Below are 21271 nucleotides of genomic sequence, written 5' to 3'. Positions count from 1 at the left end.
TTGTCTACCTTGTATAAGGATTATAAATCCTTAAGGGACAGAAAGTCTACCTACATCCTTATAGATCTAGTGTCAATCTATTGGAATTTATCTTTTATATCCTTTTGTTTCATAAAACTGCATTCAATTAACTCCTCAGCATTCAATTAAGATAATAACAAATTCTTTATCCTTTAAAGCCTTATAACTATAACTATATAACTATATATATATAACTATATATATATAACTTATAACTTATAACTATAAACAATTAACTTCACGAAAATTTCTCAAATTCTAATCCACAAACAGAAGCATGAGGAGATAGGGAGTCCTTCAGAGATGACAACTCATTTGATCTAAGTCTTGAAGGATGAATAGTTGAGGAAGAAAAAGGATTCAATCAAAGTGACATTAGGTATGGGTGAAATGATTATGTCATGTTCATACAACTTGCCATACTTTAGTATGAATGAAACAGATTGGGCATGAATTTGGTGATGGCGAGTATGCCAAATGATGAAGAGAAAAGGTAGGCAAGTGAGATATCAATAGTCTTTTACATTTTGCTAGTATGTTTAAACTTTAGCCCTAAGAAAATGAAAAACAACAACAACAACAATATATTTTAAGAAAAGGATTGATATTATACAATTTGCATAATGACTTGATCTCAGTAAGCTCTCAATACACAAAGAAGATAAGAAGTGAATTAGTTAATTTTCTGTTTGAATTTGAAATAACTTTCTCTTTAAAAATGTATATCTATTTTCAGAAAAAGGAAACTTTATGAAAAGATCTTGAATAGTTTCTTTCAGACATACACAGAAATATTAGCCAAAGAGATTTGGTGAAGATAATTTGATATAGATTTAATATGAATAGCTTGCTTTGTTCTCACTCTTGAAAGATTGTGTGATAACAACGCCTCTCATTTATTGAGACATTTCCCTTCATAGATATTTGGTGTAAAAAATCCTAGTTGAAATATCAGAAAAGTTACAACATTTCTCTCATAGAATAAACTTTTATAAGTAAAGATAAGTTTGTAGACCTAGGATATTTAGTTAGATATGTATATATGCATGTGTTTGTTCACTATTAAGATTTCTTGTCAAATTCCTAGCAGATGCTCCAAGAAGCCAACAATTTATTGTGATAAAAGATTATAGTACCTAAGAATATTGTGATACAAATTACTCTTCAGAACAATTTTATTATAACTAGATCATACTGGTGTTGAAATAACTTTCTAGGCCTAAGATGGACTTGTTCCTGCCTGGGGTGCCAAGTCAGAAGACCAAAAGATAACTTTCATGTCTCTTGACCAGAAACACAGTATATCCAGTTAGCCAATCCCCAAACACCAACTTTGGACATCCTCATTCCAAACAAGGTTGATTATAAGGCCCCAGAGGATCAGATATTTTCTATTTATATCTTCCTTGTTATTTGTTCTTTATCCCTCCTTCTGCTTCCTTTTTGCAGTTCTCTGAAAGGAGACTGTCCACTTCATGAAAGATTAAATAAGATTTGTATCACTGAAGTTGTCTTTAAACATTTTTTAAATAGTTGATTATATTCTGATTATTATATGGGTTGAGTTTTCTTCATTCAACCAACAATTTTGAGCACTTCCCATTTCCAGGGCACTGTTTTGGGCTTTAGAGCAGGGAATGAACAATATGAGGTCCTCAGAGTCTGTATCCAGTCTTGGAAATGTCTTATAAACAAACAGACAAATTAATAAAATATTTCAGATGGCCACATGTGAATAAAATATAGCAAAGTAATATGATACAATTTTGTGGATGGGGTTAAGTTTAGGGAGGTTTCTGCAAAAGAACCAAACATTTGAATCAAAAAAGGACAAGAATTCAGGCAGAGAGAAAAGTAATGCAAAGGCCTGATGCAAAATGATACTGACATAGTCAAGAAAAAGTAAGAAAGCAGTGACGTAGCCCTTATTTAAATCAAGTGTTGTTGAAGTATAATTGTAGCCTTACAGTTTCTTTTCTAAAAAGGCTTACAACAACAATGGGACATGATATTGGATATTAGAGCAAAATCACATACATCTGCACTTGGCAGACTCTAGGATGTGCTTGTTGGAGTCTGAGAAGACAAGTGTTCTTCTTGTTTCTTCTTCTCTGTCTCAGAAACAGCCTTTTTTCTGGGTCAAATAAGTCAAAACTGAAATACAAGCTAGCACAAGACCAAACTTGATCTCATCAAGACAGGAATCCTTGCAGGAAAACATCTAAAAAAATACAAATATACTTTATGTATATTCCAGTTATTTTACTCATTTGTTCTTGTCTGCCCTCTATATCTACATGACTGCTTTTGTATATGAGTGGAATTTCTCTTCTGTCATTGCTTACACTGTAAATTGCTCTATCCAATAAGAAATATATAATTATTCTTCATAGTTCATAATTTAGTAGCTTATGAATATATGAAAATTCTTGTTGAAATCTTTTAAACATATGCTGGTATGTAACTGCATTGGGAACTGAAGAGAATACATGTATAGACTGAACTAAACAGAGAATCAAGAGACTAACTTCTCTATTCTTGAAATTATAATTCAACTAATATAGTAGCTTAAAATGTAACCAGATTTTATCTTTTAAGATGTGGTGAATCATCTAAGTTTTTAGTAAATTAAGAATAGATGTAAGAAAACTGCTTTGTCATATAATGTATCATTTCAAATCATAAAACAAATGATAAAATTATTATAGCAAATATATTTAGACATCTCTCTCTCTCAACTCTGTAACATGACTCTTTAGCCCCACTTCCCAGATGTATTTCATAGACATCTAAACTGGAGATTCTCACCTTTTCCAACTGCCTATGACAGAGCAGTCAGTTAGTTAGATATGAACAGGGAATGAAAATGGCCAACCACTGAAAAAGAAAGAAACAACAATCTCTCAAATAGCCAGGGAAAACTCAAATAGCCAGGGAAAATCCTTGGGAACATGCTTGTACTTTTCCCTGTAGCCATTGCCCTAAAGTAACCTGTAGCTTTATTATAGTACATTTAATTTGAACTGCCATAGATCATATAGAGCCAAAAAATTCCCCCTCCCAACTGGTAGGCAGAGTCCTTTAGATGACTGGAGCCAAACTGAGAGAGCCCCCCAGCATGACCCAACCCACACAAATATAAAAAATAAGACAACCTTTACCTCTGGTAGAGTTGCCAATTCTGGGCCTTCCCACTGTCTACCCTTGAGAGTGTACTTTCACTTTGACCACTATTAAATGCTTACTTGCTTAAGAGTTTTGTTCTGAATTTCTTGTTGGCTGAACTCAAGAACTGAGGCTGGGGCACAGTCTCACCATCAACAACCAGAAGCCCAGTATTTCCTACACCCTGTAAATAACAGCTCAGTCCATGGCACAAATAGTCCAACATATCAAGTGGCCAGCAACAACAGAAACATTCAGAAAAATAGAAGCCCCTACCAATTCTTGAGTATAATTTTATGTTACTGGAGAACATACTAAACAGAATCCTTGTAAGGAAGATGTTAGATATGTTTTGTCTACCAAAAAGAAAGATGGGTTTTCTCTGATTTTTTTACTTTTAACAAGAGTGACAACTCTGTTCACTGCCCATGCAAATCACTCCACTAAATCAAACCAAGGAGAAAGCTTTAAAGGAAAAGTGGAGGTCTATCAAACCCACATCAATAAATTACTATTAAATATTATTATTAAGATTTCTATAATTTATCACATGAAATTTTTCAACTCCACATTAAGTTTTTAACTTTCATGTTGAAATATGTAGAAGAAGAGTGCCCACTTTGGGTCTTATATATTACAACAGTATCATGCAAAATCTTGACTAACACAAGAGGCAATAACAGGAAGCAGGCTGAACATATGGGATGGTGGGCCTACACGCAGGTATCTAATGTTCCCCTGATATCCTGTAAAAAAAATATATTTTTCCATGGGATAGCTAAAGAGCTCTGGGTTGTGCCATCAGTGGAGGAAACACACACATACGACATGCCCAATGATTATGTCCTCTCCATAAGAGGTATTATTAAAGTTAAGAAATTATAACTTCTAACACTTAATACAGACCTGTCCCTTGAATTGGTAAGTTTAAAATGGCCATGAATCAATATCTGGAAAATAAATGCAGCTGGATTTTAATTTCAAAATACTCTTATTTTTCCAGCTCCAAAAAAGGACTGTATCTTTCCATTTCAAATTAACAGAAAAAAATAAACAGTTATATTATTATGTGTCAAATAGCCTCTGCTACCTGGTGTTTCATTACGTAGAAGAAGAGATGTTTTCTATCAAAGTTTTCTTAAAAACCAATTACCCCCACAAATCCAAACATTTATGAATTATATTGGGATAATTTCTAGTGACATTATTTTGCTCTTTAAAGTTAAAATATTCAGTTAAATCTATTTTCCATAAAATGTAAAAATATTCCCGATTTATAATTTCATTGATTTAATGAATAATTTGAAACTTCACAGACTGAAAATTAGTTTTAAAAAGTTTATTTAATAAAGCAGAAGGCTTATATTCTATTATGAGAAACCACTTTATCAGAAGAAATTTCAAACTCAAATAACTTCTCAGTTCATTAAAATACATTCTATATTTTGACAATAAATTGAGTTTTTCATAATACAAGGCAAGAGTGGTTATTAATTCAGTTGGATTTTGCTAAGTAGTTGGCATTTCATAATGTCTCTCTTTTTTTTTTAAAGATTTTATTTATTTATTTGACAGACAGAGATCACAAGTAGGCAGAGAGACAGGCAGAGAGAGGAGGAAGCAGGCTCCCTGCTGAGCAGAGAGCCTGATGTGGGACTCGATCCCAAGACCCTGAGATCATGACCTGAGCTGAAGGCAGAGGCTTAACCCTCTGAGCCACCCAGGCGCCCTCATAATGTCTCTTATAAATTACAATAAATATGAAAACCCTTGACTGTCCACTTATAAGTTTTGCTCTTGGTGAGTCAACATTGCATAATTAACAACAACAACAACAAAAACCAAACTTGCAGAGATAAATTTATAATAGGAACAGTTTTGCCACCTTTAGTGTTCCACACTTTTACCGATTTTGTAATATTGGGGCAGTTCTGAGAAATTTAATTGCCATACCTCTGTAAAGGCTCACCAATCCAAGCTCACTTGCTAAGTAGGATGCTATTTTCTGATTAATCTACTCAAAGAAGATGCTGGTTTTGTTTGTTTGCTTTTTCCTATTTCATACATCCAGAAGTTGTTACTTTTGCTAATTCACCCAGAGGAATTCTATACACTAATAAAATATATATACATGTAATATATACCCAATATTTTGTAGTATAACGCATTTTTAAGCCTGTATAACATACTATATATACTACACTGTTGGCAAGATTCACATTTTGCTTATCTTTTTCAGCATTTTCTTGTGAGTGTTGCACAAATATTGACTACTCCTGATATTCATTGCCCAATATATCACAACAGTGTTTTATGCACTGGGGAGGCCTGGGAAATAAGAGTGACAAAAGAAGTAAGACATCACGGTGGGGAATATAATTTGTATTAACATATTTCAAGCCTGATTTGTCCAGAGTCATATCAATATGTCAAGAATGGAACACCAATTGCTTCTGGATCCCATATAAATGGCTCCTAAATTTAGATGAGGCATGGCAACACAGAGTGATGAAATTTTATGGCCACATTCAATAATGCTGTTAACATATTAACAGCATTCCATTACTACTAAATGCCTTGTAGAACTTTGTTGAGCATTCATTTTTTAAAAAAAGTTCTGTTCAGAGTTAACACAGGCTAAGTATACTTAGAGAAGATTCGTGCCTTCTGTGGCGGAGTTAAAGGTTTCCTTCCTACTGCTTCCTAGATCTTTCATTATTGACAAAGAGCAGAGACCAAGATAAAGACAATTCATCTAAATTTCTGGCTGGTGATTTAAGGTCTATCAGGACAATTGTTATCCTTTCTTTGAGGTCTCATTAATTTTGGGGGCGTTCTTAGCTCTTCTTAATGTTAATTTTACAGGAAGTTTACATTGTGGAATTGGAAAAAGAGTACAAAAAAGTCATATAGCTATTTTGTCTTATAAGCAATATACTAGAGGTGTTAGAGAAATCCTTGAGTCTCACCTGTAGCAGCATATATCTGTTAGGACTGGTAAGTATCCAGTAGAAGAGTTTTGGCCTAAAGTTTTACAACCTCAATCAATGTGCCTCAGTCTGGAAGTCTCTCTGCTCTGTATAACTTCCTTAGATATATCCCAGTTTGGATTGCAGCTTCTCAACAAATTCAGGATTCAATAACTGGAAAATATCTCTATAATGCAAAATAAAATTCAACACACACACACACACACACACAATCTTTATCTCAAACACAATGTTTGAGATAAACACAATGTTTATCTCAAAACAGGATAAGGTTTTACACATAATTGTTGAGTACCTGCTATTTAATACTCACAACACTCAGACTCTTCTTGACATGACTAACAACATATAAAGAAAGCATTTCTGAATCCAGCTTATAAAAATTATTCCATATACCCACTAAGCAGCACATGGCACAACTAGCTATGGTTTCCTCTCTGAACCATTCTTTTCTTGAGAGTCCTTCATACCATCTTCTTCTAGTATAACCTACCCCCAACTTGCTGGTCCACAGCATAATTTATCAACTGCCCCTGGTTTTGGTGCTTCTCCAATGTTTCCACTTAAGAATGAATTTCAAGATCAGGCATCACATTCCACCAGCCCTAAAGAGAGAAAAACTTTCTCCCATGCAGAAAGGTCTGCCTTGCTGACTTTACCTTTTAGAATAATCTACACCAAGCTACCGTCATGTCATACCTGGGCAACTGCAATAATTCTGTAACTAATTTTCCTGCATCTATACTTTATTTAATTCAGTAAGTATTAAAACTTACTTAATGATGGCACAAAGATGGCATTAAGATACATTAAAGATGGCAAATTCATTTAAAGAACAAATTCGATCATGTCGATCCTCATTCATCACTCCTAAATAAACAAAAACACAGCAAAATCTGACATTTCCAAAACAGTGCATTCTTGTTTGTCATCATTCCATATGTTTTAGACACATAGGATTTTTTTTTAATACCTCTAGTAGTCCAGGCTCTTTGATCCTGAGCAACTCTGCCCACAATGTCAGCACCAGATCTCAGTCTCATTTTCACACATGACTTTCACTCTTCCTTTATCACCTGAAGATTTACCTACTCTGTCATGTTGTCTATGTCTCTTTGAAAACCTTGTATTTCCCTGCTTATATGACTATATAAGATGTTGACATTTATACTTTTTGGAAGAATTTTGGCTCATATGTGGTAAAGGACTCTTAAAACATAAAGAACTCTATAATATAACACTAAAATAACAAACAGCTAAGTTTAAAAATATGCAAAAGATCTGAACACACACTTCACCAAATAGAATAAATAGCTGGCATGTAAGCATAAGAAAAGGTACTCATCATCATTTATGATTAGGACACTGTAAACTAAAACAGCTATGGGATACAACTACATACATATTAGAATGGCTGATATTTTAAACAAAACAAAACCTTGGAGAATGTAACTTCTAGAGACTATGTTGAGCAACAGGAACACTCATTAATTGCTAGTGGGAAGACAAAAAGTACAAAAACTTTGAAAGACAGTTTTACAGTTTCTGATAAAGTTAAACATAGTCTTACCATGTGATCTGACAATCACACTCCCAGTGTGTATAGTGGGCATCTTTCCCTATACTCCCATTTGTGTTTTAACCTAATTATTCTTTAAAGATTTAAATTACTCCTCTAAATGATTCTGGATCCTATTTCCTGAAATAACTTTCAAGTCTTCAATATATTCAAACTTTTAAAAAAATTTTCACAAACATTTAATAAAACAGCATATTATTTTATGTATAAGCACACCAAAAAAATCACCATAATTACTAACAGATTTTAACTTTGCTAAAATAAAATTATTTTCTAGAGCGTTTCAGTCTTAGAATGCAAGTAGCACCCATTATCAATGGACTCAATATGCTTAATAAATTTTAATAAATGATCAGAAAGCTTTGTGAGAAGAAGAATGAGGAAGAGATGTAAGAGAAGCAAAAGCTTATAGGGCTAAAAGGAGAAATAAACAAATCTATAATAATAAATTGATTAACATGCACCTCTCAATAACTGCTAGAACAATTAATTATAATCAGTTCATTACATAACACAATTAATAAGAACATATAAGAACTCAATAAAAGTTATTAACCAATAGGATCTAATTAACAGGTATAGAATACTCTATCCAACAACAAAATATACACTTTTTCCAGTTACCCCATTACATGTACCAAGATAGTCGATGCCCTAAATCATAAAACAAACCTGAGCAAATGTAAAGGAACCAAGAACATAAAATGTGTTCTCCAAGCATAACTGAATCAAAGTAGAAATCAATAACAGATGGTATGATCATCTCCACATACTTGAAAAGTACATAGCATAATTATAAATAATCCATAGATCAGAAAGGAAGTCTCAAGGTAAATTAAAACCCATTAGAGTAAATGAAAAATAAGAACACAAGATACTAAAATTTGGGTAACATACTACATAATTAATAGTAATGATATGGACATTTATAGCATTCAATACATACATTAAAACAGAGTAACAAAAAAACTCAAAGACAACTGTCAAAGTCAAAGTCAAAAGTCAAAGACAACTGCATGCAATTGTTGTTTCCTAACTCTGAATTCTATAAATACTTCTTTAGGTAGATTCACTATACTATGTCAGAGATTAAAACCACATAGTAACAAATAGTCATGTTTTTATAGACTATTTTGTCTACTGTGATGTAAACATTTATATGTTTGGATGTCTGAATACCAGAATTACTTTATTTAGAGGTAGCAATTAATTGATATCACTAATCATTATGATACAGAAATTTTTCTTGAAAAATAATTTTTCCACAGGGTCTTTTATTCCCAATATTCATGACTTGGACAGATTACAAAATCTTCTATAACTATTAAAAAAATTGGCAGTTTAGATTTGTATTTCCCTGATGCCGAGTGATATGGAGCACTTTTTCATGTGTCTGTTGGCCATCTGGATGTCTTCTTTGCAGAAATGTCTGTTCATGTCCTCTGCCCATTTCTTGATTGGATTATTTGTTCTTTGGGTGTTGAGTTTGCTAAGTTCTTTATAGATTTTGGACACTAGCCCTTTATCCGATATGTCATTTGCAAATATCTTCTCCCATTCTGTCAGTTGTCTTTTGGTTTTGTTCACTGTTTCCTTTGCTGTGCAAAAGCTTTTGATCTTGATAAAATCCCAAAAGTTCATTTTTGCCCTTGCTTCCCTTGCCTTTGGTGATGTTCCTAGGAAGATGTTGCTGCGGCTGACGTCGAAGAGGTTGCTGCCTGTGTTCTCCTCGAGGATTTTGATGGATTCCTTTCTCACATTGAGATCCTTCATCCATTTTGAGTCTATTTTCGTGTGTGGTGTGAGGAAATGATCCAATTTCATTTTTGTGCATGTGGCTGTCCAATTTTCCCAACACCATTTATTGAAGAGGCTGTCTTTTTTCCATTGGACATTCTTTCCGGCTTTGTCGAAGATTAGTTGACCATAGAGTAGAGGGTCTATTTCTGGGCTCTCTATTCTGTTCCATTGATCTATGTGTCTGTTTTTGTGCCAGTACCATGCTGTCTTGATGATGACAGCTTTGTAATAGAGCTTGAAGTCCGGAATTGTGATGCCACCAACTTTGGCTTTCTTTTTCAATATTCCTTTGGCTATTCGAGGTCTTTTCTGGTTCCATATAAATTTTAGGATTATTTGTTCCATTTCTTTGAAAAAAATGGATGGTAATTTGATAGGAATTGCATTAAATGTGTAGATTGCTTTAGGTAGCATAGACATTTTCACAATATTTATTCTTCCAATCCAGGAGCATGGAACATTTTTCCATTTCTTTGTGTCTTCCTCAATTTCTTTCATGAGTACTTTATAGTTTTCTGAGTATAGATTCTTAGTCTCTTTGGTTAGGTTTATTCCTAGGTATCTTATAGTTTTGGGTGCAATTGTAAATGGGATGGACTCCTTAATTTCTCTTTCTTCTGTCTTGTTGTTGGTGTAGAGAAATGCAACTGATTTCTGTGCATTGATTTTATATCCTGACACTTTACTGAATGAGATATCACCTCACACCAGTCAGAATGGCTAAAATTAACAAGTCAGGAAATGACAGATGCTGGCGAGGATGCGGAGAAAGGGGAACCCTCCTACACTGTTGGTGGGAATGCAAGCTGGTGCAACCACTCCTGAAAACAGCATGGAGGTTCCTCAAAATGTTGAAAATAGAACTACCCTATGACCCTGCAATTGCACTGCTGGGTATTTACCCTAAAGATACAAACGTAGTGATCCGAAGGGGCACATGCACCCGAATGTTTATAGCAGCAATGTCTACAATAGCCAAACTATGGAAAGAACCTAGATGTCCATCTACAGACGAATGGATAAAGAAGATGTGGTATATATACACAATGGAATACTATGCAGCCATCCAAAGAAATGAAATCTTGCCATTTGCGACGACGTGGATGGAACTAGAGGGTATCATGCTTAGCGAAATAAGTCAATCGGAGAAAGACAACTATCATATGATCTCCCTGATATGAGGGAGAGGAGATGCAACATGGGGGGTTGAGGGGGGGTAGGAGAAGAGTAATTGAAACAAGATGGGATTGGGAGGGAGACAAACCATAAGTGACTCTTAATCTCACAAAACAAACTGAGGGTTGATGGGGGGAGGGGGTTGGGAGAGGGGGTGGGGTTATGGATATTGGGGAGGGTATGTGCTATGGTGAGTGTTGTGAAGTGTGTAAACCTGGCGATTCGCAGACCTGTACCCCTGGGGATAAAAATATATGTTTATAAAGCTGTAAAAAAAAAAAAAAAAAGAAAGAAAGGATGAATACCCAAGTTTTGTAGCAACATGGACGGGACTGGAAGAGATTATGCTGAGTGAAATAAGTCAAGCAGAGAGAGTCAATTATCATATGGTTTCACTTATTTGTGGAGCATAACAAATAGCATGGAGGACAAGGGGAGATGGAGAGGAGAAGGGTTGAGGGAAATTGGAAGGGGAGGTGAACCATGAGAGACTATGGACTCTGAAAAACGATCTGAGAATTTTGAAGGGGTGGAGGGTGGGAGGTTGGGGGCACCAGGTGGTGGGTATTGTAGAGGGCACAGATTGCATGGAGCACTGGGTGTGGTGCAAAAATAATGAATACTGTTATGCTGAAAAAATAAAAAATAAAAAATAAATAAAAAAATAAAAAAATTAAAAACAAAAAAAAAATTGGCAGTTTATACTATTTCTTTTGGCAAGCTTTTTGTATAAGTTTTTAGGTTTACTTTATAAAAAAAACATGATGGGATGTCTGGGTGGCTCAGTCGGTTGGGCATCTACCTTTGGCTCAGGTCATGATCCCAGGGTCCTGGGATCAAGTCCCACAGCAGGCTCCCTGCTTGGCAAGGAGCCTGTTTCTCCTTCTGCCTCTGTCCCCTGCTCCCGCTTGTGCTCACTCACTCACTCTCTCACTCTCTCTGACAAATAAATAAATAAATAATATTTTTTAAAAACCCAAAAACATATAATGTGCTATATTTTAAATAATTCTTTTTTAGCTTTGGAATTTGTTGGCTTGAAGTTTAGATTTTGATTTTTAAGGACAAAATGTCTTTTGAGCAGGTTAATTTTCCCAACATTTTCTTGTTTCTTCACAGTATAAATTAATAATTTAGGTTAAAGGTATCATATGGATGCTGTAACAGATGATTTTAGTTTTTCTCCTTATGAAATTTTAACATGACAAATTTGAAATTTTCATTTTAAATCATCCTCAGAGAATATAAGAATTCCAAAACATCCTGTCTTCTTTAAACATGCATGTGCTATCTGTAGTCAAATATCTAATACCCAATGAGATTAAGCTAAGCTGATATAGTGATAGTTTATACTCAATATACTTATACACAAATGTTTTTATAACTAAGAAAATAAATACAAGACCAAGATGCCAAATTATATGTTTTAATAGTCATTTCCAGATGGCTTTCTAAAAAGCTTGTTACTATTCTTATATCTAGTGGGAGTCTATGAGAATACATTTCCTACTTCATCTCCATATTCATTAGCATCAGAAACTGAAAATTGGGTGGATGGAGAGACAAAGGGATAAGAGAAAAAGAGAGGGAGAGATTGTTTTTTAATTGCCAATTATCATATGATCTCACTGATATGTGGAATTTAAGAAACAAAACTGAAGAATATAGGAGAAGAGAGGAAAAAATAAAACAAGATAGAACCAGAGAGGGAGACAAACCATAAGAAACTCTTAATCATAGGAAACAAACTGAGTGTTGCTGGAGGGGAAGGGGTGGAAGGATGGGGTAACAGCCTGATGGACATTAAGGAGGGTATGTGATATAATCAGTACTGGGTATTATAGAAAAGTGATGAATGACAGATCTGTACCTCTGAAACCAATAATACATTATATGTTAATTAATTGAATTAAATTTAAAAAATGGTGAAGGGGGCCAAAAATGATAAACTTCCACTTATAAAATAAATAAGTCCTAGGGATGTAAAAAAAAAAAATGCCAATATCTTATGTAAAATGTGTTATCTTCATTACTAACTAGAACAACATTTCATATATGTATTGATCATTTATTTTTGCATATCACTCATTTTTCTATTCGTTTGTTTTTTTCTTAATGATTATTATAGTTTTTTTAATGTTATAGGCAGCATATTACAGAGAATTTAGTTAACACATGCACAGATATAATCTGTAAGCTTATTTGTTTATAGTATGACTTTCTAATACATTTTAAATAGTTATATAAGTAACATTAATAATAGTATCTATATATGTTAGTGTTTTCTTATAAATATGTTTTATTAATGTCTAGTTTTGAGCATGTTTTATCAATCATAAAATGTATAATACTAGAAACTATCTATTAAAAACTGAGGATTTTTAATACTATTGAGGGTGTTAAGCAACCATGCAGAATCTACTCAATTTTTTTAAGGTATATTTTGAGCATATTTAATGTCTTTCTTACTTTGTTTTGTATTTTGTATTAAAATACATCAATTAACTTTACCCTGTTTGGCTTTTCCTAGAAATACTTTCTTGGGGGATGTATGTAACTCAGCTATTCTTTAAAATTACCAAGCAACTCTACTAACCATATCATGCACTGTGGAAAATTGTTCAACTTTTATTTTCTTTAAAATGGCCCTCTTCATTCAAATTAAGAAAATAAGTTGAAACGTGTGTGGTTTGGGAACAGGGTATCTCTCTGTTATTATTTCTCCAAGTTATGAAAGTCATGCTTACATATGTCATATTATAAACTCAAAGTGAATACCATATTATTTAGTTAATAATGGACTATAACACAAGCCATTTAAAAGACATTAATCATCTGTATTGGTCAATTTTAGTTTTTCATTGAATTTCATTAAACACATTTTTAGAATCAGTTTTCCTTAAATCTATTAGTTTTTGGTATGTAACCATATATATTATAAAACTTTTCAAAGTGACCAATGTTTTTCAAAAGCTCAATTTTATTCCGTTCATTATAGATATCAGATAGTGCATTCTACCGAGAAAAGGAAACACTTCTTTCATAAAAACTTCCTCAAAATTTTTATCAGTAAAGATAGCAGAAGTAATGGGTCATCTTTTTAAAACTTTGACCACAGTTAGTTTTTACTATCTTATTAATATTGATAGAAAGAATAGTGATTCAAATGAGAACCAAGAATAACCAGTTATTGACTGTTCCCATCATTTCAAGCTCCAGATTTGAAAATATTCACATGAAAACCTTGACCAGTCTGCAATGTGAACTTCTAAGTTGCAGGATTAAGGAAGTTAAATTTGAGGTCCAAATCCTAGGTCCTAGTGAAAGAGTTAAAAGCCACAGAATTGTAATGAACTTCTGCATTCTGGCTTGTTTATTCTGCTTGATTAAAAATTATTTGCTTTGTTTTATTTGATCTTTATTTTTCCTATGTAAATAGAGCCTTGGCTGATGTAATTTTATTACTAGTCCTCCTTATGTAAACAGCATTTTCATTGAATATATTTTCTAAAATATGTAATAAATATGTTACATCTTCTATCTCCAAATACCAATTCTTTTTTTTTTTTTAAGATTTTATTTATTTATTTTAGAGAAAGCTAGAGAGCATGAGCTGGGGAGGGACAGAAGAAGAGGGAGAGAGAGAGAATCCCAAGCCAACCCACACTGAGTGCAGAGTCTGACAAGGGGCTTGATCCCAGGACTCTGAAATCATGACTTGAGCCAAAATTAAGAGTCAGACTCTTAACCAACTCAGCCACCCAGGTGCCCCTCCAAATCCCAATTCTTTAGAGAATTTGGGGTAAGTTAATTCTCATTTTAATTATATTAAATATAAATTTTAACTTAGTAGTATTTTGTGTAATTCACAGCTGATGCTAAGCAAAACCTAAAATATTTATAATAAAAAAATCTCTTATATTAACACACATAAAATTGTTCTTACCTGTAACAATAAACAACCTTTTTGGCAAGGATATTTACTTCTAGTTATGTTATATGTTCTTTGTTTATTTACAAGCCACTCTTTAAAATTCTTTTTAAAACCACTATGAACATCTTTCAACATATTATCTCTTCTATTTGTGTGTTTATTTTTAGATAGGAAATTGGGCAAATTATGAAACCAGAGTCATTATTTTAATATATCTTCATAAAAATAGAATTCATCACTCACGATTTGTAGCTAGTAGCTTTCAATCTTTCCTCTGGTAGTTTAGAGTTTATGGATGGTTCTTTTCCCAGTGATACTACAAACTAATAAAAGATCATGTGTTATTCAGACATGTACAGCAAAGATATTTACTTAAGCAGAACAATTAATTATTGGAATAATTCTAACTATAATGAAAAATTTTATTAGGGAAATTATAGCATAAAAACAAAAGTAGGTTTAAAGTATATCTGATAGTATCATAAGTCAAGGGAAGTCTATAAATAAGTGCACTGATACTGTAGAAGTATTAACTAAGTATACTTTAAAGAAAAGTATTACTGAGATATGATAAATCTATATAAAGTCTAAAAAAAAATCATCCATAAAAAAGATCACATTTTCCTGAAATAATCATTTGTTCATAACTTTTAAAAAATTAACATTATCTTAAGTAACATATTTTAATAAAGGAACTTATCTAATTTAGTTCTAGTAGTGTCTCCAGACTATATTAGGGTGTATTGCCAATACTATCTTCAGATAAAGTTTCTCATGAGACTTTTAGCAATGCAAAGACTCTTCTCTGTCTTATTTGTTAAGTTATCTAACTTGAGTGAAGATGGAAGAATTAAAAACTTGGAATGTCATTTTTTTTTAAAGATTTTATTTATTTATTTGACAGAGAGAGATCACAAGTAGACGGAGAGGAAGGCACAGAGAGAGAGAGACGGGGAAGCAGGCTTCCTGATGAGCAGAGAGCCCGATGTGGGACTCGATCCCAGGACCCTGAGATCATGACCTGAGCCGAAGGCAGCGGCTTAACCCACTGAGCCACCCAGGTGCCCCTGGAATGTCATTTTTTCGGGGTTTTTTTGTTTGCTTTTTTTCTTTTCTTTACTTGTTAGACATTGTGCTGAAAAATCAGTCTGTGTTATATTATTTATTAGCTTGTCCATTACAATGTGGAAAATGGGATATTTATGAAGATAGCTTAGTGATTATTTCCATGGTCTTCAATAGAAATATAAACTAGTTTGCACATGCTGCAAGCCATCTACCTCAGCCTCACCCAAGGGCAACAGCCCTTGAATGGTCTCTGGAATGTCCTCATCTGTCAGCTACAGCTGCCAAATGAGAACACCAATATGCGTCATACTGAAGGCATAATGAATTCATAGATATAAGTGACCAGGATATTGGAATAGAAAACATAATGAGGAAAAAATTTATGGTCAACATCTTTTGCTTAGGGAACTGTAAATTTTGAATGCTATGAGTGAAGATTTCATTCTCAATCTCCACTAAGGACAAAAAAAAAAAAAAAAAAAAAAAAGGTAGAAGAAGAATTAAATTCCACAAGGCGAAAATAGTTCATGTCAGCAATCCTTCCACTACATTCAGCATTAAGCATTAGTCAAGCTTTTATAAAATATGGCTACTGGCAGCATATTTGTTCTTCCTATCTCAAATTTGTTCAAATTGAAAGCATTGCTCATGCATGATGACAGGATGACAGGCTTCTTAGATAAGAGGAAAGAAAAAATCTAACAAATCTGTATTTTACTAACACCTTCTGGCACCATCTCACATGGCAGTCTCATCAACATGCTTGATAAATAGTAGAATGTGTAGAGGAGGGTCACACCCAAATAGTAGTAATCAATGACCCTGTCAACCTCAAGCAATATATTTAATGGTATCGAAGTAGACTGAAAAATGTTTTTTAATATATTTTACCATAAGTCTGATGGGAAAACAGTAATAATAGCTTCTTCATGAACTAAATTAGCAAATTATATTAAGCTAGGTGAAGTGGCTACTACCTAAGAAATCAACAGATTTTTCTGATGTTTCTAATAACTTGGATCAATTCTATTATGACGCCATGGAAATATGCATTACTACTCAGTACATAGTAAAGTCTACAACTGAACTCACAATTGTAGAAAGTGTTCAATTTAAATACTCAAACAAGTAGAAGACATTTAGTAGCTTAGTCATGCATTTCTTCCTTGATTGGTTTCTAGTATACACTAGGCCTATCTAAAACAGAATTTGGCTAGCCATCACTAAATGTAAACTCTACTTACTTCTCTATAAAACACCAATGAACATACATAAAATATATGAAATTAAGTGATTTTGCAACTGTGAGTCTTTACAACACCAAAATATTTGATGGACTTCTTTATCTTTTATTTGCTATACTTAGGGAATGATAATTAGTGGCATAGGTCTACTTGATTAACTTAAAAAAGAATAATTTGTTTTATATAAATAATAACTAAACAAATACTGCTTCTCTTTCACTGACTCCTGATACAAAGAGTATCTATATAATTTGAAATTTCTTTTTGTTAAAGCAGCTTCCAAAATAACTCCCAGTGATTTCTTCATACTGGTATTCACAATTTCATTTAATCCTGTCGCCTTGAATACTGACTGGACTTAGTGACTTGCTTCTAATGAATATAGTATGACAGAAGTAATGGGGTGTTACTACCAAGATTAGGTTATAAAAGGCTGCAGTTTTATTTTGATTATGCTCACTCTCTCAGTCTCTCTTCAGTTACTCACTCTGAGGGATACTTGTTGTGAACTAGCACTTTAGAGAGAACCATGTGGCAAAGGAACAAGGCCTGTCAATGACTGTGAATGAGCTTGCTGATCCATGAGCAATCAAACTTTCAAATAAACCTGCAATTGACAGCTTGACTTCTACTTCCTGGTAGCTCTTGAGTCAGAAACACCCAATTAAGTAACTCAGTATCCTTGACCCAACAAAAATGTGAGATAATAAATACTTGTTGTTAAAAGCCACTGTGCATCCAAACAAGAATGCAGATAATAGATGCAGATTTTATTACCATGAAACCAGCTGCCGCCTAAAACATGAGTGACTTTGGGACAAGGCAGTGAGTGGAGGCTGGAAGAACTTTAAGAGGGGAAGCAGTAGTAAAGTCGCCAAAACAGTCAGATGCTTAACTGACTGAACTACCTTGGTGCCCCAAGAGGTTGTTTTTATAAATAAGACTGAATTTACTACCAAAAGTATACTCTTCATCTTCTGTATGTCAAGTCAAAACAAATGGATTTAGGTACGATATTGATAATTATGAGAATATAAGAAATGTAAAATATAAGAATAAATCAATAATAACTAAAAAATAAACTATGATTTTAAAAATCATTGCAAAGGGTATAGGAAACCACTCAGGAATGCAAACTATAGTTCATAAATATTTCATAAAGCAAAACAAAAAAAAGTAGAAAGGAAAGAAAAAATAAATGACAGTCATAAACTTAAACATAAATTACTGCAACAAAATCACCACTGCTTTTCAAAAAAGTAGGTAGCCTAATTTTCCAACTCTACTACTTCCTACTTGGGTAACTTCAGCAAAGAAATTCAAATCTCCATGTATTTGTACAAAAAATATAGGAAAATATGCAATTATGAAAAAAATCAGTCAATAGTTTTTTTTATGCCTGTGTTTACATACTATAAATTTATGTGTACAGAGGAATGCATGCATTTGGGTGTACCTATATGTAGATATGTAAATTTATACACATGTGTGATATAAATATAAATGCACTTGTACACAGAAATATAAATATACATATACATATATTCATATTCATTAGGATTTAATACAGTTGATGTCAGAGAATAATTAAAAAAATGGAATTTCTTCCCTTCTTTTTACTTCATTTTGCTTATTCCTTTGTCTCTAAAACTACCTTTTTTTAAAAATTTTATTTATTTATTTGACAGACAGAGATCACAAGTAGGCAGAGAGGTAGGCAGAGAGAGAGGAAGGGAAGCAGGCTCCCTGTTGAGCAGAGAGCCCAATGCAGGGCTCGATCCCAGGGTCCTGGGATCATGACCTGAGCTGAAGGCAGAGGCTTTAACACACTGAGCCACCCAGGTACCCCTCTAAAACTACTTTCTATAAGGTAACTCATGCTATGAAATTCAAGTGATATATTTAATTCTTACTTTTTTGACATTTTCAGTAAAACATGCATTTGTTGGCTGTTTCCACCTTTCTAAAATACTCTCTGTTCTCAACCTCTAGACCACCAAATTATAACCTAATATTTATTATCTTCTTATTGGATACCTTTGGATATCCAATTGGATACTGATTGGATAGTCTTTATACTTGGATTCTTTTTTTTTTTTTTTAAGATTTTATTTAGTTATTTGACAGAAAGACCGCAAGAGCGAGAACACAAGCACAAGGAATAGCAGAGGGAGAAGCAGTTTTCCCGCAGAGTAGGGAGCCCGACGTGGGGCTCAATCCCAGGATCTTGGGATCATGACCTCAGCTGAAGATAGATGTTTAACGACTGAGCCACTCAGATGTCCCTATATATGGATTCTTAAATATGTGAAGATCCTACCTCTTGCCTTTCTAAACTTTAATTAGGTAACATCCACTATTCTCATGGTATTAAATATCTTCCACATGCAAATGATTCTCTAATTTGTTTCTGACTCCTGCTTCCATTCTAATCTTTGCATTCAGTTATCCAACTGCAACACAGATAATTCCATAACTCAAAGTTAAGATGTTCAAATAAAAACTATTGACTTTTCCCTTTGACAAGTCAGCATAGATTAGGTTATGCTATTATAGGGGGAAACATCATTAATCTCAGTAGCTTAAAATGACAAAGTCTGATTTCTTTCTCACAGTACTTATACACTGAGGGTCAAGAGACAGTACAGTAAATCATAGTTACTCGGGAATCTAGGTTCAGATAGCAGCCACAAACTTAAACTTGACTAATAGCAGTGCCAGTGATAAGAGAGCTCTAGAGTGCTTCCCATTGGTAATTAAATACCTGGTCTGTTGGTGGGAATGCAAGTTGGTACAGCCACTTTGGAAAACAGTGTGGAGATTCCTTAAGAAATTAAAAATAGAGCTACCCTATGACCTTGCAATTGCACTACTGGGTATTTACCCCAAAGATACAGATGTAGTGAAAAGAAGGGCCATCTGTACCCCAACGTTCGTAGCAGCAATGGCCACAATCGCCAAACTGTGGAAAGAGACAAGATGCCCTTCAACAGACATATGGATAAAGAAGATATGGTCCATATATACAATGGAATATTACGCCCATCAGAAAGGATGAATACCCAACTTTTTTATCAACATGGACAGGACTGGAGGAGATTATGCTGTGTAAAATAAGTCAAGCAGAGAGAGAAAATTATCATATGGTTTTGCTTATTTGTGGAGCATAATAACACAGAGGACATTGGGAGAGGGAGAGAAGTGAGTTGGGGGAAATCGGAGGGAGAGACAAACCATGAGAGACTGTGGATTCTAAGAAACAAACTGAGGGTTTTGGAGGAGATGGCGGTGGGGGGTTGGGTGAGCCTGGTAGTGTGTATTAAGGAAGGCACATATTTCATGGAGCACTGGGTGTGGTACATAAACAATGAATCTTGGAACACTGAAAAAAAATCAACTCTGTTCATAATACATACATACATACATACCTGGTCTGGAAATATCACCTGTGTTAGCTTCAACCAAGGATTAGAGAAATACAATTTTATCTTCTGTGTAGAGCAATCAACCTAAAAGTATTTGGTAAAAGAACTAATTGTATTCCAAGACTAATTCTTTAGTCTTAAGTACCTTTGCAAATACTACCAATTTAGACACAGAAAATCATGAGAACTCTTTATCATCCCATTCTCCTTCATTCTCCATAGACAATCTACCAGAAAGATTTCTTTAAATTATATTTCCAAAATACATCATATGTCTTTTTAATATGTATTTATTATTCCAAATATATTCCTTCTACTATTATTCCTTCCAAACCACCAACATTTCTCAATCTGACCATTGCAACTGTTTTATATGTAAGCTTTTGATGTCTATAATTGACTCACTTAAACACCCTCACAAGCTGCACCTAGAGACATGTTTGAAAAACACAAACATCAGCATGATGGTAGGTTGATAAAAGATTTTTGGCAATCTGCCATTGTTTTTTTATGATAAAATCATTCATTTCTTCAATGAGTAAAAAATCTAACTTCTGGTTTTAACCTGGAAAACTGGTAAGCTGGAAAGAAGTTTCTTTGATCCTAACAATAAAAAGACAAAAAAAATAGGTTAATTAAAAAATGAATGATTTGCTTCAGTCCATTAAAAAAAGATGATGTCATAGAAACTACTGCTACCCTAGAATTTAGACACAGATACCTGCAGGCAAAAACAGGGTCCAAGCATTCACTCAGAGGCATACCCAACCAGAAGCTATGGAAGACAGCAGGGAGATTAAGCTAGTTTTTTTTTTTTTTTTAATGAATTGCTTATCGGTGATTATAAGTGTTAGGTATCGTGGACGTGT

At 33.7% G+C, this 21271-nt stretch overlaps 1 long non-coding RNA gene across 1 annotated transcript in view; it reads right to left on the bottom strand.

Annotated features, from left to right (window-relative positions):
• LOC125094739 (uncharacterized) overlaps window positions 1-21271 on the bottom strand; it is a 687251-nt gene that overhangs the window by 303959 nt on the left and 362021 nt on the right. Inside the window, exon 3 of the long non-coding RNA XR_007125673.1 lies at window positions 14909-14981. This is a non-coding gene — a long non-coding RNA (uncharacterized LOC125094739). The remainder of the gene's footprint in view (window positions 1-14908; window positions 14982-21271) is intronic.

The sequence above is a fragment of the Lutra lutra genome, chromosome 3 (assembly GCF_902655055.1).
Source record: "Lutra lutra chromosome 3, mLutLut1.2, whole genome shotgun sequence".
NCBI lineage: Eukaryota > Metazoa > Chordata > Mammalia > Carnivora > Mustelidae > Lutra > Lutra lutra.
This window is presented reverse-complemented; position numbering and strand designations above follow the sequence as displayed.